Source organism: Schistocerca serialis, chromosome 9, assembly GCF_023864345.2.
Source record: "Schistocerca serialis cubense isolate TAMUIC-IGC-003099 chromosome 9, iqSchSeri2.2, whole genome shotgun sequence".
NCBI classification, from domain to species: domain Eukaryota; kingdom Metazoa; phylum Arthropoda; class Insecta; order Orthoptera; family Acrididae; genus Schistocerca; species Schistocerca serialis.
In genome coordinates this window covers 146,865,495-146,889,942 of record NC_064646.1, presented here as the reverse complement: position 1 = coordinate 146,889,942, position 24,448 = coordinate 146,865,495, and the positions used below count along the sequence as shown (strand labels likewise).

Sequence of the window (24,448 nt, the reverse complement as noted above, 5' to 3'; positions counted from 1 at the left end):
AATAAAAATATCGAGAACTGGGCGAAACGGTCAGCTAACAGTAAGATAAATAAAGAACGTAGCATTACAAGAAACAGCGAACCTGGCTTGTCCAGAACGGAGCACAGCGTAAACACGATCTCTCTCGACGATAGGTGAAGCTAGATTTGAGCTACAGCACTCTGCTCTCCGTTAGTGGTATTCACTTTACTGCAAACCTGTGGTGGCCACAAAAACATCCTACGATCGTCACTTGCGGCTATGCTGCAGCCTTGGCACCTGAGTACGAATGCTTCGAACTATTCTCGTTTCATATCCTATCCTTACATGCATATCAACCGCTTGTCATCACCGAAACAATGCAGAAAAAAGCGGGCCTTTTCTTCTGCTACCATCACAATGTTAATGCTCTTCCGGGCCACACGTGCAACTTCCAAGATATGAAAGTCGCATCTCCCCGGCGGGGAATCGAACCCCGGTCTCCCGCGTGACAGGCGAATATACTAACCACTATAGTACCGAGGAAGACGCAATCCATACCGACAATGCACGCACACTTATGGTACTCAAGTAGGTGATACATCTCAAATCTAGCGTCCCGATGCTTCCAGAGTCAGCTGCTACGAAATAAAAGTATGCCCCAGGTGAGGCTCGAACTCACAACCCAGGCATTTCTCACGGCTACCGCCTTATAAGCACCGTGCGCTGACCAATTGCGCCACTGGGGCTACAGCAGAGTGCTTACAGTTAGCGGTATTCGCTTTGATGCCAACCTGTTGTGGGTACAGACCCGTCATACGACCGTCACCTGCGGCCATACTGCGACTTTAGGACCTGTCTACGAATGCTTCACACGATTCTTGTTTCATATTCTACACTTACAAGCATGTCAACCGCTTGTCATCGCCGAAAAAATGCAGAAAAACGCACGCCTTTCCTTCTGCATCCTGTAGAACAGCGACAGCAGATGCGTGGCAAGCTGTAAGTCCTGCAGGCCCACTGCGGCCGCGCAGCTGGAGGAGAGGTTTCTTACTTGGGAGCTCTCTGCAGTGCGCGGAAGACCAGAGTGGTCTCGCCACCGCGGTGAGAGGACGATACGCAAAACGCAAAGCACGGAAACACGTTCACTTTCGATGTGCACTTGTCTCATAATACGGAATGCACGCTGTGGCCTTTCGCACAACGGATAAAGCGTCTGACTACGGATCAGAAGATTTCCGCGTTCGAATTTCAGCGCGGTCGGCACTGTGTTAGTTGACGGCGCGTGACTAGGCAACGGATGTCGTATGTCGCCGCCTTCGTGGAATGCGGTGTTATTCCTGAGCATCTCGGACCTGCATGTCGAGGCGTTCGCGGTAAATATCGCTGCCTGCGACAAGTCAAGCTGATAACTCTAGGAGATAGCACGCAATTAAATTAAGTCGTGGCAAAGCGAGCAGCCAACACTTTCGAAGTGTCCCACGTCACGTGATGAAAAGTGGAGTATGTACATTCAGGAGTGCGGTGCTGTGGGAGCGCGCTGGGACTGTAGCCCAGAGATCGTGGATCGAATCATTGTTCTGCTAAAACTATTATTAAGCCTAAAGTCTTGGTTGGAGTGCACTGATTCATCATTAATAGCAAAACCTGTAATTCTGGAACGACGACGCCGTCGTATAAGGAATGCGAGATCCATTTCCTAAGATGTGGCATTCTGTTTCGCGCCACACGAGCAACATTCGCGCAGTTTTGCGATATAAAAAACGGATCTCCCCGACGGGAAATCAAGCGCCGGTCTGCCGCGTGACAGGCTTGGATACTATCCACTATACCATTAAGGACGACGCAGCTGGTGTCCTGAAGTAAAACAGGGTGTTACAAAAAGGTACGGCCAAACTTTCAGGAAACATTCCTCACACACAAAGAAAGAAAATATGTTATGTGGACATGTGTCCGGAAACGCTTACTTTCCGTGTTAGAGCTCATTTTATTACTTCTCTTGAAATCACAATAATCATGGAATGGAAACACACAGCAACAGAACGTACCAGCGTGACTTCAGACACCTTGTTACAGGAAATGTTCAAAATGTCCTCCGTTAGCGAGGATACATACATCCACCCTCCGTCGCATGGAATCCCTGATACGCTGATGCAGCCCTGGAGAATGGCGTATTGTATCACAGCCGTCCACAATACGAGCACGAAGAGTCTCTACATTTGGTACCGGGGTTGCGTAGACAAGAGCTTTCAAATGCCCCCATAAATGAGAGTCAAGAGCGTTGAGGTCAGGAGAGCGTGGAGGCCATGGAATTGGTCCGCCTCTACCAATCCATCGGTCACCGAATCTGTTGCTGAGAAGCGTACGAACACTTCGACTGAAATGTGCAGGAGCTCCATCGTGCAGGAACCACATGTTGTGTCGTACTTGTAAAGGCACATGTTCAACATTACCTTCCTTCAATTAGGCCAACTGGCGGTGAATCGAGGAAGTACAGTACATACTGACGAAACTAAAATGAGCTCTAACATGGAAATTAGCGTTTCCGGACACATGTCCACATAACATCTTTTCTTAATTTGTGTGTGAGGAATGTTTCCTGAAAGTTTGACAATACCTTTTTGTAACACCATGTATATACAGTTTCTTCCGTAAAGAAAACTAACTTTAAAAAAAAAAATGAAACAAACTTGTTGCGAGGTGAAAGAAATCTATGTGAAAGCAATGATTCTTGATCCACGTATTTTTTTAATTATCTTCTACTTCCGTGAAGTAAAATGAACTTCTTTTCAATCAGAAAATAAATTTGTATTACGTCAATGATATAGTACCTTGTTATGATTGTCTTTTATTTCGTCTTCTTGTTCATCCATAAAACAAAACAAACTTATTTTTCAGCATTAAAGTAATTGTATTAACGAAATGAACCTTTTTTTTGTTTTGGTTTGTTTGCCTCGATTCGGTTCCGCTTGAGACTGTACTGCGAGGACTTGCTTGACGCTCCGCTTAGCTCGTGTTTACAAGTCGCGAACGCTCTTTGTTACAGTTTGTTTCGTTACGTGTAGGGTCGTATTTTCGTGTGAGACCGTATGTTTTCAGTCTTCTTTGTTTCTTAGCCGATCTGCTGTTCATAGCGGCTTCGGCCGCTAACTAAGGGCAGGCATGTCTCGAATGTTTCCAAGGAAGTGTACCCTGCGCTTCGAGTTCAATAAGATTAGGTTAGGTTAGTGTTGTTTTAACGTCCCGTCGACAACGAGGTCATTAGAGACGGAGCGCAAGCTCGGGTTAGTGAAGGATGGGGAAGGAAATCGGCCGTGCCCTTTCAAAGGAACCATCCCGGCATTTGCCTGAAACGATTTAGGGAAATCACGGAAAACCTAAATCAGGATGGCTGGAGACGGGATTGAACCGTCGTCCTCCCGAATGCGAGTCCAATTCGATAAGACGTCACGCCCTGTACAAACAAGTTCTTCATGGTTTCATCAGTGGATTGTTGACACCATTGACATTACATCGGATCAAATGCACGCCGCTTATTATGAGCCTGAGCAATACTGCTTGTTTGTTAAGCTGCTGAACCAGGTGCTTCTAGACAGGGTACTACCAAAAACTGGAGGGAAAGCTGAATTTCGCCATTGCGATGAAACTGTAAGTACTACGAGAATTACAATTACCAACGCTGACGTAGATAACGAAAACGTCCGTGTGTTTAATTTACCCCCAGAAGTAGAGAACTGTTACTTGAAATAGGGGTTGGCCAAATACGGCGATGTGCGGTACATCCGGATCGAACGATGGTCCAGTCAGCAAAAGCTACAACGCCACAGTGGGACTAGGTCAGTTGAAATGCACATTAAGGAAAATATCCTGTCTTACATTATGGTACATGAATACAAGGCCTACGTCATGTATATACACTACTGGCCATTAAAATTGCTACACCAAGATGAAATGCAGATGATAAACGGGTATTCATTCGACAAATATATTATACTAGAACTAACATGGGATTACATTTTCACGAACTTTGGGTGCATAGATAGTGAGAAATCAGTACCCAGAACAACCACCTCTGGCTGTAATAAAGGCCTTGATACGCCTGGGTATTGAGTCAAACAGAGCTTGGACGGCGTGTACAGGTACAGCTACCCATGCAACTTCAACACGATATCACAGTTCATCAACAGTAATGACTGGCGTATTGTGACGAGCCAGCTGCTCGGCCACCACTGACCAGACGTTTCCAGTTGGTGAGAGATCTGGAGAATGTGCTGGCCAGGGCAGCAGTCGAACATTTTCTGTATCCAGAAAGGCCCGTGCAGGACCTACAACATGCGATCGTGCATTATCCTGCTGAAATGTAGGGTTTCGCAGGGATCGAGTGAAGGGTAGATCCACGGGTCGTAACACATCTGAAATGTAACGTCCACTGTTTAAAGTGCCGTCAATGCGAACAAGAGGTGACCGAGACGTGTAACCAATGGCACCCCATACCATCACGCCGGGTGATACGCCAGTATGGTGATGACGAATACACGCTTCCAATGTGCGTTCACCGCGATGTCGCCAAACACGGATGCGACCATCATGATGCTGTAAGCAGAATCAGAATTCATCCGAAAAAATGACGTTTTGCCATTCGTGCACCCAGGTTCAAATGGTTCAAATGGCTCTGAGCACTATGCGACTTAACTTCTGAGGTCATCGGTCGCCTAGAACTTAGAACTAATTAAACCTAACTAACCTAAGGACATCACACACATCCATGCCCGAGGCAGGATTCGAACCTGCGACCGCAGCGGTCACGCGGTTCCAGACTGAAGCGCCTTTAACCGCACGGCCACACCGGCCGGCGTGCACCCAGGTTCGTCGTTGAGTACACCATCGCAGGTCCTCCTGTCTGTGATGCAGCGTCAAGGGTAACCGAAGCCATGCTCTCCGAGCTGATAGTCCATGCTGCTGCAAACGTCGTCGAACTGTTCGTGCAGATGGTTGTTGTCTTGCAAACGTCCCCATCTGTTGACTCAGGGATAGAGACGTGGCTGCACGATCCGTTACCGCCATGCGGATAAGATGCCTGTCATCTCGACTGCTAGTGATACGAGGCCGTTGGGATCCAGCACGGCGTTCCGTATTACCCTCCTGAACCCACCGATTCCATATTCTGCTAACAGTCATTGGATCTCGGCCAACGCGAACAATGTTGGGATACGATAAACCGCAATCGCCATAGGCTACAACCCAACCTTTATCAAAGTCGAAAACGTGACGGTACGCATTTCTCCTCCTTACACGAGGCATCACAACAACGTTTCACCAGGCAACGCCGGTCAACTGCTGTTTGTTTATGAGAAATCGGTAGGAAACTTTCCTCATGTCGGCACGTTGTAGGTGTCGGCACAGGCGCCAACCTTGTGTGAATGCTCTGAAAAGCTAATCATATGCATTTCACATCATCTTCTTCCTGTCGGTTAAACTTCGCGTCTGTAGCACGTCATCTTCGTGGTGCCGTAATTTTAATGACCAGTAGTGTATATAGCGGTCAGTCTTTGAAATAGAGGCTGTGGATGCTGCAAAAGAAATTGCTACCACTGCCCTCCCAGTTCCTGAAACAGGCGCTGCCTGTACAACTTGTGGCGAGCAGCCGACCCAGGCGCCATTGCCAGCCAGCCTGCAGGGCGAGGAGGTTCAGCTATCACAAGACACTGCACAGCCTTAGGCCAAGTAAGTCCAGCAGCGAACCGAATCCAACAGCTCGGACTGTAAACATGCTGTCCCGCCTCGTAGTCAGTCACAAAACAAACCAGACGGCGAAAACACTAAACATCAATATTTTAAGCTGCCTCGGTCGCAGGACAACAAACAGATCGGGACGTTCGTGATAACAGGCTATCGGAAACTGAAAGTGGCTGTGGCGATATTCCGGCACTCGCATTGGAGGTGGATTTACCGGCTTTACAGTCGCGGGAACCGGCGGCGCGGCTGTCACATGCCGTCGTGAGCATGGACCGTCCCTCTCCCCCGTGTGCCGAAGTAACAGTGGGCGGGGCAGGAACAGTATCAATGGGTGGCGCAAAAAGAACAAGACTCAGCACTTAGAGGATCAAAATATTAACAGTGAAGTCAGACTGTCATGCAGGTGCGAAAATGGAATGGAAAAAGGCTGAAAATGTTCAAGGAAAACAAGCAGTCAAACGATACAGAACAGGAAAGCAAAGTCCGCTAAACGACACAAGCTTACAAAATCATGTCACTCAATGTTAATAGGATTGAGACAGATTTAAAAGTGGCTTCCTTGCGGAAATTTATTTACCAATCGAAAGCTGTGGTGTTGTTACAAGAAGTCGTGACAGATGATCTGCAAGTAGTTGGCTTTCAATCCATATGAAACGTTGCTCCCGAAACCAGTAAGGGAACCTTGATACGGGAAGGTATCCCAATCGATGGAATTGAAACAGAATGTGGACGAGGTCTAGACTGCATGATTTACGGTAAAACCATTGTTGAAATACAAAAAAATGCGGAAAGAAGTTTGTTTTATACAGAAAGTCTTATTTATTTGCTTCGAAGAGAACCAAAGCTGTAATATGGCAAGAACTATGCCCCTTACATGAAGTCATTAAAGATCACCTAACTCATGTTGAGGGAACAGTAGGGCTGAACAAAATGACTGTCAAGGCACAATGCATCTTGTAGATGGTATAGTATGGATATATTGGAATAATTAATATTGGCTGATGGTTTTAAAGTAATTCACACGACATGAAAACTTTGTGGAAACGCGTCGATTTACTAGAGGCTAGTTTCCCCCGGGGAAGTACTCAGAATTGACCGTGGCCGCCGTGGGAACGGCTAAGGGAAGCGGCAATAGGCAGCTTAGGGCGGCTCAAGCTCTGAGAAAGCGGTAACGAGGCGCGGTCTCCAGCCGCCTTAAGATGAGTGACAGTGAGTGGGTGGTTGACCCCAACCCCATGCTGGTGTACTGGGAAACAGATGGAGAACTTGTACGCCTGTTGATAAATGTCCATTGTCCCGTTTTCTGTGAAACATCCGAGAAAGCCGCGCAAAGCTATGGTGGAGCGGTCAACAGAGGTCAATATATGCGTGTTCGTAACTATAGCAACTTCACGCTGAATTCACGGTCTGCAGAGTCTGAAGCAAATCAGGTGCAGAGCGACAGAATGAAATACGCTGGCCTCCGATGGGAACGTAGGACCAAGGAATTTGAAGTACTCTCCTGGGAGTCAGAATTCTGGAAAACTTGGTGTTGTGCAGATGTTAACCTAGATGGGTGGCCTGGGAGGAGCTAAATAATAGAGGAAGGGAAATTTTGTGGGAATTTGTTCACTTCCCAGAGCAGGCATTGGTCGGCGCTGGGAAGCGACGCATAATTAACGTGACTTGCGCTGCAATTGGCATAAGTGATTTTGCTGGAGGGGAAACCGAGGCGAAGAGCGGACTTTACTCAGCTTGCCTGAGAAAGAGTGAGCATCTCTGCAGTTTAGGACGATTGAGCTTGGAGATAGAAAGTTTTGGTTCAGCTATGTACTGAGCAAGATATCTAGGAGTGAATAGATGAGCGCAGCCTTGCAGCACCACGAGGTCGGCCGACGTCCACACAACGACGACGCTCCGACATGCTGTATTCGGTGATATTACACCCACTCCGGCCACTGATTAATTTGTTGGATCACGTCGGCAAAGTTTCCATGAGTGTTTCATGGGCCATGTGTTGTAGAATTCTTCTCGCACTTCGCATTACGCCTGGGTCAGTCGATAGGAATTACTTTTGAATTATTGCGCTTTACTCCACGCAAACGCAATTTATTACCACTGCCTGACAGGAGAGTCTTGTAATGTAATGATTGAAGGTCCGGAGTTAAAATAAATTTGCGCTAATCGACTGCATCTGTTTTCAATCAAGTAGTTGAAATCCCAAGTCACTTTCTTAATTAATTTTATGTTCAACATTTGCATCTGGTGTTCAATAGCTGAATATAACATCAATGTGCACCCCTTTTTAATTAAAAGTGATCAATTCTGAATATATTAATGTCAACACTGACACCGCAGGTCAATCAGGAGTCACAGGGCCATATTACTTTTTTGCGTTATCCGATATTGCGACAGTTTTGCACTCTCTGTTGATCTGTTAGTCAATTAGTTGGGGTGAACACACGCCAAAACCAGCTAAGTGACGGGTGGGATGTTACAAAGCAAATGCTGATACCAGGCGATTTTAACTGTGTTTCAAACAAAAAGGACCAGGTCCGATGTTTTAACTATTGTAAAAAATTGCATGAACTATTCAGACACGGTGCTTGGGAGTTAAAGTGTTTCACCCAAGTGGAAAAAAGATAGCTGAGTGGTTAGCGCGGCAGAACGTTATAGAAGGGTTCCAGGTTCGATTAACATCTGGGTCGGAGATTTTCTCCTCTCTGGGACTGGGTGTTGTGCTGTTTTTATTATCACGTAGCCCTCATCGACAGGCAAGTCACCGGCGTGGCGTCTACTGAAAATTCTTGTACCAGGCGACCGGTCTACTGTTGGGAGACCCTAGCCACACAACGTTTCATTTCACTTCTGTTTTGAAGCTTTTTATACTAAAATAATGACTTCTGTTTGTCTCGTTTCTCTTTTAACCGATTCCCAGACGATCAAATACAATATTAAGCATACTGAAGTAATTCGTCTTGCGTTCTTTGTATTTCACACTTCTGTAAAATGCACGCTTCAGGTTCATCTGGAAATCAATGGTATTGGCAGTTCCCAGATCATAAATAATGTAATTTCCATATTGTCCCATTAGCCAATGGACCGAGTTGTGTTTTGTTACAGGAAAATATCGAGTCTGTGGTGTGAGAAATAACGCTGCGGGACAATTTTCTATTGAAGATCTCGTAACAAAAGTCAGTTGCTGTCTTATCCAATTACAGTTCGTTATATTCCCACCACACGTGAATCTGTTTCCTAGTACGTCGATTAGTTTGCATTTGAGACTAAGTCTAGTTTCGCTAATGCCGACTGCATTTAGCTTTTTGTTGGTGCTGATGATCTCATTCACTGTTTTGTACTACGCCGATTTGACGTCCGATGGCAAACCACTCATGCTGACATGTTTCCATACGGTGTCCCAGTCGAGATGTGGGTGTTTTCTTTCTAATTTGTTTTTCTCCTAGGTTCTATGACATGCGATATCTCGGGCCGTTATTCATCCCGAACTGATTATCTCACTGTTGAAATAGCTGAGTTCCACGAAATATGTCCGAACGTGCAGCAGCCGGTGATTTATTTTATGCACATCGACCTGTCTTGCAGGCCTGACTACTTTGAATAATTTAGTTGTAATGCTATCAGTGTTTTCTCTAAAGATATTTGCTGTCCTTTTAAGAAAAAGTGCAGAGACCTTATTTTTGAGATCGACTAACACCAGACCTCCATTCGTGGGATACAGAGTCGCAGTTTTTGCATCCAGTCTGAATATTTCCCTTCTCCACAGATAGTTGGCGATGGCTGACATTGTCATCTTGGTAATCATTTCCGATAGCGGGAAGATCTGCGCCATATAGTAACTTTTGGAGAGAATGGAGGCGTTAGTTGAAATTACCCTCTGAACCTGGTTGATGTTACGGTGATAGGTTTTCTCTTGAGGTTCCAAGAATTTGGCCCAACGTGTTCCTCAAATTGATAGTCGCCATTTTCATCAGACAAGGCGTCAGGGTTGTTCCAAGTGCTTTACATTGGGTGACCAACGTGGCACAGGGTATTGTAGTGTGTTGGAAGCCCCGCTGACACAACAGTACATTTTAATTAACATTCACAATTTGGAAATGTCTGTGGTATTTCTCAGGACGTCACCTACATCATCTGCATGGGCATTGATGACTGTTTGGTAACCAGATAATGTGAGGCCAGTTAGACTGGCATGCACAGTGCAGAGGAAAGGCTCTAAAGAAATGACAAATAGGAGCATTGAGACGGGCCTTCCTTGAGGAACGCTTCGCCTTATTTGGACCTTCTTCGTTCTCTGGCAGTTGTCTGATATACAGGTCTGATTCCTGTTGCGATATTCCTTAATCACACTTTCGACTCGTTCATTAAAACCTATTTTTCTCAATGTTGTACTAAGGAATCTGTCATTCACCCGATCAAATACTTTTTGGAAATCAGTGAACGCGATAGCACATTTTATTTTGGTCACAGCGGTGATGGCAATTATGCACATTTTTAAAAAAGTTTCTGCTAGGCACACAAAACTGAAATGAGCTTGCTGTCTTTTTGGTCAACGGAGAGAATCTGTTATTAATTCCAGCGATTATTTTATAATCGGAGTTCAACAGGGAAATGCGATGTTTCCTTCTGCTGTATTTTTTGGAATTAGTACTGTAGTGCTCTGTTAAAAAGCAGCAGATATTGGTTTTCCATGAAGAACCTCATTCGCCATTTGGGTAAGCTTATCACCAATCAGTGGGAAATATCGGATGTAAAATTCAACAAGCAAACCAAACGGTCCCATCGATGTTTTCAAAGGAGACTTGCAGACGGTTCTATGGGTTTCTTTGTTAGTAAACTCAACGAGAAGGTCTTTATTCTTCTCGTCCGAGACCTGTGGAACTATGGAACCAAGTAACTCGTTGAAGGACTCGTCACAAATCGGACTTACAGAATCAGACCTTAGTAATAGTTATACGCACGATTGAAAAGTCGTGAGGGTCATGCCATTCTCTGATTGAAGTCTATCAATGAAGGTTTTTCTTCTATTTCACTGGTGCCTCAGTAGGTGGTACAACGAATTATTTTCATCCTCCGAGACGGTTTTAGCCTTGTATTTTAAATTCAGGCCTTCCACCTGCTGTCTTTTAATACTAATCAATTTGGCCTTTGTTTGCTTGATATTTACCAGACGGATGATGGAAGTGTTTGCCTGCACAGACAAATTACGTAGCATGATGAAATAAATTTCAATGGAGTTCTTTAAGTCTTTCGATCGTTGTACACTATTCTGGGTGAGAACTTTTCTCAGTTTAGGCTTTGTTCTGTTGCAGCCCCAATATATTACGTGCCTATATGCAGAGCGTAGGCACATTGCCCATGCTTCTTTCGAACTTCCTTCTAATTCATCTTCCTGCATCAGTGATATGTTGCCGTAGTTAAACTGATGGGAGCCAGCATGGTGCAGTGGTCAGAGAAATACGAGTACACAGGAGCCGTCAGTGCTTTAATTAAGGATCTGTCTAGGCTCTGCGAAATGTAGAGTCGGTCAGTTCTGCTACATGATTAAGGACCGATATATTTGAAACCAATAAATGTAGGATATTTGATGTCCCAAGCATCTTTGAGTTGTAAAATAGTGACTAAAGGTTTCAGTTAATTACAGCCATTAAAAATCGGAGTCTGAGTCTTCCTTATTTATCACACCATAAGATCCTTAGGGTTTTTGAGTAATGAAAAAAATGATCCTTCTTTTTTTTAAAAAATGTTGCTCTCTCCACTCGGTTGTTGCAGCATCAATACTAATGGAGTACAATATTTCAATTCCAAATTAAATTCTTATGTTATCAAAGCTCAGCATCTTATGTGCATAAAATTAATAATAATTGTGGATAAAGTTTAACCATTACGACTTTTCATCCCCTTTGGACTAAATGTATACACTGATTCGGTTGTGTAGAGCGTCATAAGGCCGTTTTGTCCTCTCCCGAGGCAGGCGAGGTGGACAATAGTCCCTGTAAACGGTCCTTGATATGCCGTATAATGGCGCTGGGATGAGGTTTACGGGGGGGGGGGGGGGGGATTAAAGGGATCAGACTGCTACGGTCATCGGTCTGAGGTTTACGTCGGGACTGGTCGCATAAACGTGCTAGTGACACATCTGGGGATTTTTCAGGCCGTTAGAGTACCTCAACATCATACAGACAGTTCACAGTCACATGCCAATACTACGGTGTTGAAAAATGGCACCCCATACATGTGGCATGACGGGCAGCAAATGAGTGCATAGGACGTCCATGACGTACCATTGTGCTGTCAGTGTTTTCTTAATCACTGTCAGCCATGGCCTGAAGTTATACGCAGTGGCTCTGCATACCATGATGCCTGCATTAACTGCGCTGTGCCTCTTCAAAACGTCAGAACAATGGAACCGTTCCCCAGGTCCTCGTCATACTTGTTAACAATAGTCATTAGCGGTTTGTGCAGAAATTCAACACTAAACGCCATGCAATGCCATTCATCAGCAGCACATGCTTTCCACTCATGACATCACTTCAGTCACAATCATTTGGGTTGTCGTGTTAACGGCAGCCTACCCCTGGGATGGTAATTTTCTAGTCTGGCTGCTACTGGTCTCCGATAGATGGTGCTGGATGACAGATAATGTTGCGGGGAGCCCTTTACTTTTACCCGGAGGGACATACAGATTAATAAGAGTAAAATTAAAGACTTTCATACCTGTCGCTCTCCCGGAGTCCAGCCTCTCAATATCTGTTATCGGAATCCACACCCTCATTATAATTACCGTCTCTACATTACAAGAATGAGATTCTCACTCTGCACCGGAGTGTGCGCTGATATGAAACTTCCTGGAAGGTTAAAACTGTGTGGCGGACCGAGACTCGAACTCGGGACCTTTGGAAGGTAGGAGGCGAGGTACTGGCAGAATTGAAGCTGTGAGGACGGGTCGTGAGTCGTGCTTGGGTAGCTCAGTTGGTGGCAGTCAGCCGGCAGCGGCCGTGGCGGTCGAACGCAGGTTGTTTACGCTCTCGCCCGTGGCGGTCGCGTGCTGTTTGGTAAGTGTGCGCTTTGTTGCGTTGTTGCAGTGTGGAGTGATGCATTGCAGACGATTACAATGGATCAACTTATACGAAAAAACACGTTGAAACTGAGCTTTGACCCCAATTATGTACTACCCAAGTAATTTGAAGTCGAGCTATTTATTAGAGACGTTATGAAAATCACAATTGATGATATGGTTGGCTTTCACCTACCGATTGTCAGCAGTACGGTGTACCTAAAATTGACGTGACCCGAAAAATGCGAGTAGATAGTTCAATCGGGTGGAGGAGTTTTAAAGCTCAAGCATTCTGACGGGGCGGCCGGAGTGACCGAGCGGTTCTAGGCGCTACAGTCTGGAACCGCGAGACCGCTACAGTCGCAGGTTCAAATCCTGCCCCGGGCATGGATGTGAGTGATATCCTTAGGTTAGTTAGGTTTCAGTAGTTCTAAGTTCTAGGGGGCTGATGACCTCAGAAGCCGAGTCACATAGTGCTCAGAGCCATTTGAACCATTCTGACGGCAATGTTGGTGAAGTCAGGGTTTCGCTTGCCGGTCTCGGACTGAGAACTATTCGAATGTTTGAATTACCCTCTGAAATAATTGTTGATCAAATTAATGCCAAATTGCGGGAATACGGGACGGTCATCAGCAATATCGCAGAAAAATGGTCGAATATGTACATTTTTCCGGTGTTCAAAGGTGTCCGGCAGGTGAAGATTGACATGTTGAAGCACATTCCGTCCCACATCACCGTCCGTGTATACAGGGCCATAGTGATTTATGATGGACAACCGAGAAATTGCGCGGGATGCGGCTCCACAGAACATATCCGTGCTCAGTGTGTACAACGGCGCGTGGCGCAAATGCCGGTTGGTGAGCGTGAGCAGCGGGGCCCGACGTCTAAGTTGCCTATATCCTACGTCGCCGCCGCCCGGTCTAACGTTACCTCTGAACCACGTTTAGACGTTCCGCTGGAGGGTTTGCATGACGTGCAGGAAGAAGTCGCACCGACGGTAACGAACGTCGTACAGAATATTCTTTCCTCACACACCCGGAAGACAGAGGGAAATACTCGGAGCAGGGTCAACAACAGGACACCGAACGCAATCCGGCAGGCATACCAGTTCGAGAAGACAAGTCAGACGTGGACCAGGTGGAAACGAAAGAGACAGCTGTCCACCAGCCCCCGCGGCCTCTCAAATCACAGAAGAAACGCCGGTTGGCACATCAAGGGGCAGAAGAAAAGGCGCCAATATTGCGCGAAAAAGCAAACCATGTACGGCAGAAACTGACTGAAGTGACGGTACCAACATCATCGACAACCAGCAAAACGACAAAAAATTCCCGGACGGACGAATCAGACACTGATCAAGGACGATTACCTTCCGATGTCGGATATAATGGATCAGAACCCTGTGCCTGAATGTTCCACACTACCGGATCGCGATATGCAAGCAGACAAGATCGTGAGTGATTGGTCGGATGACGTTGATGAAGGCAGTCGCGAAGAAGAGATGGCTACGGAGCTGCGACATATAGATGGTCCGTTGTCAGAAGCTCAAGAAGATGTGTCCCACCAGCAACACAAGGCTACCGCCGGCATCAACGCAGTGGCTGGTGGCGCAGACTTCTTTTGGATGATGTTCGCCATTAACATGAAGCAGTAGGCATATTATCACCTAGACCTCTGCCCTCATGACGTCTTTGCAAGCTTACCGAATTGCGACATTGAACATCAATAAGATCAGCAGCCCACTAAACTTAAAAAATCTTCCCGACTTTCTCTATGCTGCTGATATTGATTTCGTCATGCTGCCGGAAGTGACCGATATCAACCTTGACCGTATCACAGGCTGCAATGCCATCGTTAATACTTGTCATAACAATGAACTGGGGACCGCGATTATGGCTAAAGAAGGGATCGTGATGACGCCTGTTGAACGCCTGGCGGATAGCAGATGTATAGCAACTACTATCAACAATACCAGATTTATTAATCACTACGCCCCTTCTGGATCGGGGAGACGACGACAGAGAGCAGAGTTTTTTAAAGACGACATTGTGCTACTCTTTGCACGACCTACAGAACAAGTTACATTCGCTGGTGACTTTAACTGTGTAATCAGTCCCAAAGACCAGGCACCAAACTTCAACCCGTCCGCCGAGCTTCGGACTCTTATGGAAGAGTTAAATTTAATCGACACATGGGAGCTTACACACGGCGTCAGGCCCGGATTCACATTCGTTACTGGCCACTCAGCTAGCCGTCTCGATAGAATCTACGCGTCATCAAATATGAAGGAACGTGTTTTGCAGGCAGAGCTATGGCCGCCTGTCTTAACAGATCATGTGTCATATACAGGGTGAAAAGTATTTAACTTTGGGAGGTTGTGGGGGACATCAAGACAAATATTTTTCCCTAATGGCATTTTTTCGTATGAGGATTATTTAAACCGGTGGAGGCCGTATTACGCTCGTCAGTTGTTAGAGGCCGTATCACGATCTTCAGTTGTTAGAGGGCGTATTACGCTCTTCAGTTGTAGGCAACTGCTGTCCGCCAGTGTAGTAGTGCACTGTCTCTGTTTACTAATGTAGCGATAAACCTGGAGTGAGTACACTGATATGGTTGGTGCGTACTACGTAGCGCACCACAACGGACGAGTTGCACAGCGAGTTTATCAACTACAATATCCTAATCGCCGTATCCCGCATCACACGACCTTTACTGCTGTGTACCAACGTCTGCGTGAGACCGGGTCATTTAGCAGATTACCTGGACAGGAACGCCGTCGCACGGTAAGAACGCTGCAATTTGAGGAAGCCGTCTTGCAGCATGTAGAGCGGGATCCTTCAATCAGTGCAGTTCTTCGTTAATGTGTGGGTCGGTGTTGTAGGGGACTGTTTAATTGGGCCGTATCTGCTACCTAGGCCATTAAATGGCACGCACTATTAAAATTTTCTCGCCAGAGCATTGCCAGAATTGCTGGAAGACGTCCCGCTCGCTACAATACAACGCATGTGGTTCCAACATGACGAGGCGCCTGCACATTTCTGTCGTCGTGTGCGTCGATTCCTTCATCGACGGTTCCCAGAAACGTGGGTTGGCAGAGGTGGTCCTGTACCATGGCCTGCTCGATCCCCAGATATGTCCCCTTAGGATTTTTTGTGCGTGGCTAGATGTTTACGCAACTCCTGTTGCATCAGAAGAGGATCTGGTTGGCCGGATAGTAGCAGCAGCAGGAACAATTCAGGATACTCCTGGGGTTTTTGTCCGTGACAGACAGAACATGATCCGACTGTGTAACCTTTGTTTACGTGTCAATGAAGGCATTTTTGAAAACCTAATGTAACTGAAATTGTGTTGTGTTAATGTGTTGTCTCTTGGTCATCAAAAATGGAAAACTGTTTGTTGGTTTAATTAATTTGCGACCAGAGAAATCTTCCTCCTCTGGTTTAAAGACTCCTCATAGGAAAAAATGACATTAGGGAAAAATAATTGCCGGCCGAAGTGGCCGCGCGGTTCTGTCGCTGCAGTCTGGAACCGCGAGACCGCTACGGTCGCAGGTTCGAATCCTGCCTCGGGCATGGATGTGTGTGATGTCCTTAGGTTAGTTAGGTTTAACTAGTTCTAAGTTCTAGGGGACTAATGACCTCAGCAGTTGAGTCCCATAGTGCTCAGAGCCATTTGAACCATTTGAAAAATAATTGTTTTCATGTCCCCTACAACATCCCAGAGTTTGTCGGTTAAATACTTTTCACCCTGTATATGTACCATAAATTTTGCCAAACAAGGGACGTACACGGCAAGGGGACCCTGGAAACTAAACGTAGCGCATTTGACAGACTCGGGTTGTCATACAGTCTTCCGAAACACGTGGGCAGAATGTAAAAGAAAGTCCGCAGCTCGTGGTCGTGCGGTAGCGTTCTCGCTTCCCACGCCCGGGTTCCCGTGTTCGATTCCCGGCGGGGTCAGGGATTTTCTCTGCCTCGTGATGACTGGGTGTTGTGTGAAGTCCTTAGGTTAGTTAGGTTTAAGTAGTTCTAAGTTCTAGGGGACTGATGACCTCCGATGTTAAGTCCCATAGTGCTCAGAGCCATTTGAAAGAAAGTTCTCCCACGTACGATTCTGCCATTACGTCGTGGGTAAAATGTGCGAAACCCGCCTTACCAAAGCGATGAAGAATTATTCCATAGATAGATGTGCCTGGCAGAAGCAAACCGTGGAATTTTACTTTCAGTGCTTGAGAGATTTATATCGAGAAGATGCAACAGTAATAGCAAATCGTATGCATATTAAAAGGATACAGGCAAGGTGACCCTGGAAGCTAAACGTAGCGCATTTGACAGACTCGGAGTGTCATACAGTCTTCCGAAACGCGTGGGCAGAATGTGAAAGAAAGTTTTCCCACGTACGATTCTGCCATTACGTCGTGGGTAAAATGTGCGAAACCCGCCTTAACAAAGCGATGAAGAATTTTTCCATAGATAGATATGCCTGGCAGAAGCAAACCGTGGAATTTTACTTACACTGTTTGAGAGATTTATATCGAGAAGATGCAACAGTAATAGCAAATCGTATGCATATAAAAAAAATATCAATGTACCGGGTAATCAAAAAGTCATTATAAATTTGAAAACTGAATAAATCACGGAATAATGTAGATAGGGAGGTACAAATTGACACACATGCTTGGAATGACATGGGGTTTTATTAGAACAAAAAAAAGTTCAAAAAATGTCCGACAGATGGCGCTTCATCTGATCAGAATAGCAATAATTAGTATAACAAAATGGCTTTGAGCACTACGGGACTTAACATCTGAGGTCATCAGTCCCCTAGAACTTAGAACTACTTAAACCTAACTAACCTAAGGACATCACACACATCCATGCCCGAGGCATGCAAGAGACAACGCAGACTGAAGCGCCTAGAACCACTCGGCCACACCGGCCGGCAATTAGTATAACAAAGAGTACAACAAAGTAAAAAAAAACAGAGATGATGTTCTGTACAGGAAATGCTCAATATGTCCACCATCATTCCTCAACAATAACTGTAGTCGAGGAATAATGTTGTGAACAGCACTGTAAAGCATGTCCGGAGTTATGGTGAGGCATTGGCGTCGGATGTTGTCCCTAGAGATGTCGGTCGATCACGATACGCTTGCGACTTCAGCTAACCCCAAAGCCAATAATCGCACGGACTGAGGTCTGGGGACCTGAGAGGTCAAGCATGACGAAAGTGGCGGCTGAGCACACGATCATCACCAAACGACCCGCGCGAGAAATCTTTCGCGTGTCTAGCAATGTGGGGTGGAGCGCCATCCTGTATGAACATCGTACGTTCCAGCAGGTGTTTATCAGCCAGGCTGGGGATGATGCGATTCTGTAACATATCGGCGTACCTCTCACCGTCACGGTAGCAGTTACAAAACCAGAATCACGCATTTCCTCGAAGAAAAAAAGCCCGATAACGGTAGATGTGGTAAATCCAACCCATACCGTGACTTTCTCGTCGAGCAATGGAGCTTCCACGACAGTTCTAGGATTTTCGGTAGCCCAAATTCTGCAGTTGTGGGCGCTGACAGACCCTCGGAGCGTGAAATGAGCTTCGTCGGTCCACAACACGTTACTCAACCAATCGTCATCTTCCGCCATCTATTGAAACGCCCAAACCGCAAATGCCCTCCGCTTCAATAAATCGCCAGGTAACAGTTCGTGATGCCGATGGATTTTGTACGGATAGCATCGGAGGGTACGCCGAAGTGCCAACCAAACAGTAGTGTATGAAATGACGGTGCGACTTGCGACTGCACGAGCGCTGACTTCCCCGCTACAGTCTCCATTTCTTCCTGAACTGTCTCAGCAGCATTACGCCTTGTGCTCGGTCGGCCACTACGGGGTCTATCGTCTAAACAACCCGTGGCTTCGAACTTCCCGCCACAGTTGCATTTGTCAACGGACCTTTACCCGTTCGAATCCCCTTCCTATGGCGATAGGATCTTAACGCTGAACTAGCACATTTCCCATTCTGATAATACAGCTTCACTAAAAGCGCCTTTTCAGGTAACGTCAACATGCTGCGACTGCTGGTGCATCTGATTCTCTCTCTCATTACAGCTCCTTTTATACACGATTGTCATGCGCAGTCAATGACGTTTTGCTGTCCAGCGCAATCTGTCGGACATTTTGTGAACTTTGTTTTTTTTTTTTTTGTTCTAATAAAACCCCTTGTCATTCCAAGCATATGTGTCAATTTGTACCTCTCTATCTACATTATTCCGCGGTTTCAAATTTATTCTGACTTTTTGATCACCCGGTATCATGTTATTCGCGAACAGAAAAGGGGACACAGAAAGATATTGACAGAACTGAACACTGCAGATGGTCGACTTTTAAACCAACAGCGCGACATACGAGACGAGCCTTATAAACATTTCACAGCACTGTTAACGGAAAACCCAGTGGATATAGCGGCGCAGCAAGCCCTTACGGCACGCTGTTTTGCGACATTGAGCACGGAAGCGGCGGACGGCATCGCTGCTATTATGACTGAAGATCAAGTAGCAGACGCCATTCGAGGGAGCCCAATGAATAAATCGCCTGGCCCCGATGGATTACCGGCTGAGTTTTATCAAACCTTTCGTCACCATTTAGTTTCAAAGATGGCCTTGGTCTGTAATGACATCCTCAATGCTGGGAATGATATCTTAAGAGAATACTGTGAAGGCATGGTGGTATTGGTACCCAAAACCCCAGGGGGCAAGACAGTCGACAATCTTCGGCCGATTACATTACTTAACACTGATTATAAGATTTTCGCGCGTGTCATGATGCAGCGATTCTGTGCGGTAATCAGTACTGTCACGGGGGCCTACCAAACGAGCGTTGGGAAGACTATAAACGTACAGCAGGCGTTAAGCGAATATAGAGGTATCATAGCTACAGCCGCCGCTTGCGACATTCGATGCGCTTTAGTCTCGCTAGATTTTGAGAAAGCATTCGATAAAGTCAATCACTCATATCTTCTGCGCACGATGGCAGCAATGAATTTTCCGCGGTAAGTTATTGACACTGTTACACTCCTGCTGAGCAACGTTACATCCAAGATCTCTCTCAACGCACAACTAAGTAAACCAATTAACATCACTAGTTCGGTACGACAAGGTTGCCCCATGTCAATGGCTTTCTTTGCCGTTGCTCTTGAACGCTTGCTGTTCTCCCTGACGCAAGATCTTCCGGGATTACGCATACATGACCAGAAGAACGTATGCCAGGCATTTGCGGATGACGTTAGTTTCGTGGTGACGAAAGCTGAAGACTTAGAACGCGCGTTTCAGCTGATAACCACTTATAAAGCCGCATCAGGAGCGAAAGCAAGCTGGCCGGAGTGGCCGTGCGGTTCTAGGCGCTACATTCTGGATCCGAGCGACCGCTACGGTCACAGGTTCGAATCCTGCCTCGGGCATCGATGTGTGTGATGGCCTTAGGTTAGTTAGGTTTAATTAGTTCTAAGTTCTAGGCGACTGATGACCTCAGAAGTTAAGTCGCATAGTGCTCAGAGCCATTTGAACCATTTGAGAGAAAGTAAACTGTAAAAAATCTGGTATTATGGAACTTCGTAGGGGACTAGAACTTGGCAATAGCCGATCACTAAAATGAATGACAACATTGAAATATCTCGGCATTGAATACACGAGCAACGTCCGCTGCACGGCTGCTCTTAACTATAGAAAATTATTAGTACAAATTCGAGCCGACATACGACAACATCATTTGCGAAAGCTCAACGCCATACAAAGAGTGCTTTTAGTCAATACATCGTTTCCAAAGTGAATTATGTCGCGCAAATTCTACCAATACCAAAGGTCATAGCACAACGGATGCATGCAGCGCTCGGATACTTTTGTCAGTAGGGGACAAATTTTCAAAGTCCCATTTGAAACCTAGACGCTACCCTTGGGAAAGGGCGGCCTAAATCTGCCTGACGTTTACCACAAAGCAAAACCATTATATATCAGGAACATGTATAAACAATGGCAACGATCACCAAATACCTTAACGGCCCACCTTCTCAATGAAGTTGCACCGGCTAGCCATAACCTTCCTGTAAACGTAAGTCACATCCCGACCGCACTTTGCCACTTTAGAAACTTTTTCCTAGAATACAGTTATATTCAAAGCAACATACCTAAGAATGATCGCTACAGGGTCAAAGATCTTTACAACTGTCTGACGGACAGTAAACCGCGAAACAGAATAGAAGTATCAAGACTGCAACTGGGCGAAGATCTGGGAAAACATTCATGACGCACACTTACCACCACAGGTGAGGTCTACATGGTACATGGCGGTCAATAGGATCATACCGACAAATTCAAAGCTACACATGATTCACTTGGAAGACTCTCCGAATTGCATTCACTGTACTTTACTACATACCATCGATCAGCGCTTTCTATGCGACAATGTGAAGGACATCTGGATTCTCTTTACACGGAAGCCTGCAAGTATGCTGCGTACTGCACCTAGCATGATTACTCCCGATACCGTTCCATACCCCAACATAAATCGACAAGCACTCAGTTGGCTCAAGGTCAGACGGTGTCCTATATATTATCGGCGCCAGTAAAAATAAAGAAGACTATTGGCTATACTTCATAAATCAACGCCAGAAACTTCAACAAATAGACAAATATAGAGAAAAGTATGCTTCCTTTTTACTCCGAACGTTAACGTAGCGAGATATTGTATTTATTCACTTACTATTTCTTTAGGAAGGAGTTCATTTGCAACGAAGACAGGTCTATGTTATGTTTGATTTTCCCATGTAAGAGGAATAAACGATTTGTTCATTCTCGCTGCAGAAGGACCCAGCATCCACAAATTGATTAAAACACTTTCAGTCTTCCCTGAAAAGTGATGTGCTTCTCCCCTTACCGCAGAAGATATCATTTGCTTAATTTCCACAAAATATGTAGTGGCTTCCCAGAATAACCAAACGGTTAGTGAAGAGAATCCATCTGTTACACGACTAAATTTTAATTTCCACAGAGAATTTTTAAACGCGAAGAAGCCGAGCCGATGAAGGTAATTTAGGCGAGCGCGAGGACGGGCCAGAAGGGGTGGATGGGAAAGGAAAAAAGAAAAAGTGGAAGCGTGCTGGGCCCATAACCCAGAGGTCCGTGGATCGAAACCACGCTCTGCTAAAATTATTCTTTTTTTTGGGTGCTTCGAGCTCCATCATTAATCTTGGGGTGCGCTGATTCAGCGTCGACAGCAAACCCTGTGAGTTGTGAAACGACGACGTCGTGTGCAGAATACGAGAAACACTTCCTAAGACGCAGACTTTCTTACGATTTTTTGGCAATTACATTCCTTGATCACAACGGTAATGATTTTTCGGGCCACACGTGCAACTTTCGCGATATAAAAATCGCATCTCCCCGGCGAGGAATCGAACCCCGGTTCGACCGCCAGTTGTTTTCGCGAATAGCGCCGTGCATGGTATCGGCGATCCGCCGCCAATTTTTGGCACACATTTTCAGTGGGCATCGATCGACAATCATACCTAAGATTTTGTGGTATTCCGCAGTTTGTGCACACGGGACAGTTACGTTCTCCAGTCCACGGATGTTGACGAATCTGGATTTATCGGTGTTAATTTGTGCTCCAGAGGCACGGCAGTAGTCATCAATTGCGGATTTAAGGATGTGTATATCTTCTTCGGCCCGTATTAAAACCCCGAAATCATCGGCGTAAGCGCGAACCACAAAATAAGTATCGGCCGTGGTCAGGCCGGTCAGTTTATTGTCGATGGAGCGTAGTAATGGTTCGAGCGCCAGCACGAACAAGAGCATGGAGAGGGGGCTCCCCTGCGGCACCCCTCTTTGAATCTCGATAGGCTGCGTGTGCTGTCCATTGACGATAACCTTCGTTGTGATACCAGTTATCAAGTGTCGTATGACGGCAATAACGCTGGCATTTAGTCCACAATGCTGCAGGAACCGTATGAGATAATCATGACTCACACGATCGAACGCTTTACAAAAGTCGAATAAGAGTGCACAGTTCACGTTAGTCACCGATGCTATTGAAATTATGTCTCTATATTCCGAGATGGGTGTCATAATAGACCGACCAGGGAAACAGGATTGATGATTTTGGACCACCTTTTTCACCACCTCCGTTAGTCTGCTATTTAGTGCTCTGGCAAAAGTTTTATAATCGAAATTCAGTAAAGTTATCGGACGATAATGATCAAGATTTTTCCGGTGTTGACGTTTGGGAACCAAGGCAATTCTGCCTTCCTTGAGGCCTGCCGGCAAGTGAGTCCCGCTCATCACCTCGTTGAGGACTGTTGTAAAGGCTTGTCCAATGAGAGGCCAGAAGCGCACATAGAATTCTTTCGGCAGCCCATCAGGGCCGGGGGATTTGTGTGACGGGGAACCAGTGATCAGGTCCAGGACGTCATCCGCATCAAAATCTTGCAATATCGCGCAGTTATCGGCGTGCGTGACTTCTGAAGGTGGAGTACAGAAGGGCTCAGTGTCAGCATTCCCACGGGTAGCACATTGCGAGTACAGTTGAGTAAAATATTCGTGAACGGCGCGAAGGATATCCCTCTGATGAGTGAGGAGGACCCCATAATCGGTCTCAAGTTCCTCAATAAACTTTCTCTGGCGGTTCGCACGGTGCTTTATAAGGTGGTACAGGGACGTGACTTCGTCTTCTTTGAGCGATTTGGTTTTAGCTTTGGTCCGCAGCCCCGCCAGTTGTGTACGCTTGATGGCTAGTAGTTTGGCTTTGATTTTCTTGATCCCTTCCAAGTTCGTATTCGTTACGGTTGCTTGTGTATACAACTCCCGCAATACCGTCTGGTAAAAATCGATGGTCCGTTTGGTATCCTGGGCTCGTTGCCAGCCATAATTTTTCAGAGTTTGTCTCATCCTCCGTTTGACTACCTCATTCCACCAGGCGATATTGGTAGCGTACTTACAACGGCGCTTGAGACAGTCCGTCCACGTCGCATGAATAACATCTTGTATGTAATTATCCGTCAGGAGAGAACCATTGAAGCTCCATTGATTCCGGAATCGGTGAGTCCGTTGTCTGTCTAAACTGATCGTTACGGAAAGGGCACAATGGTCTGAAAAGCTAGCTGGAATGACATCCGTGTCGAGAACACGATGGCAGATATTCGCCGTGACGTACATCCGATCAAGGCGGCTGCATGCCGTCGAAGCAAAGTACGTAAATTTAACCTTAGTGGGGTTCCTTAGTTCCCATGCATCCTGCATTCGCAGATGACGTACCAGATCACGCAATTCCCGACAGTAATTGAAGTTCGGAGACTGATCTTTTCGATTGAGGACACAATTGAAGTCGCCACTAAGTATTAATTGTGATGGGTTCCGTCGCAACAAACAGATGATGTCTTCTTTGAAAAATTTGGACTCTGTCGGATTTGTGAGTTGAACCAGACGGAGCGTAGATGTTCACTATGGTGACGTCAAAAATCCGACAAGCAATACCTCTACCGCACTCGAGTATTTCAATACTTCGAACGGGGAAGCCCTCGCGTAATAAAATGGCTGTGCCTGTGCTCGTGTCTTTCGTTACATTAGCTATCGTATGAAAACCAGGGACGGTGAGACTTAATATAGACACTTCCTGTAGGAGTACAACATCGGCTTCAGAGTCGTAGATAAACTGT

General features: G+C 46.0%; 2 non-coding genes across 2 annotated transcripts; both read right to left on the bottom strand.

The window, feature by feature from the left end:
* Positions 1-432: 432 nt before the first annotated feature.
* On the bottom strand, positions 433-504 carry Trnad-guc (transfer RNA aspartic acid (anticodon GUC)). Its single transcript has one exon. It is a non-coding gene; the product is annotated as a tRNA-Asp (tRNA).
* Positions 505-615: 111 nt separating this feature from the next.
* On the bottom strand, positions 616-707 carry Trnai-uau (transfer RNA isoleucine (anticodon UAU)). The gene is given in 2 exon segments: positions 616-651; positions 670-707. It is a non-coding gene; the product is annotated as a tRNA-Ile (tRNA).
* Between the last annotated feature and the right edge of the window lie 23,741 nt (positions 708-24,448).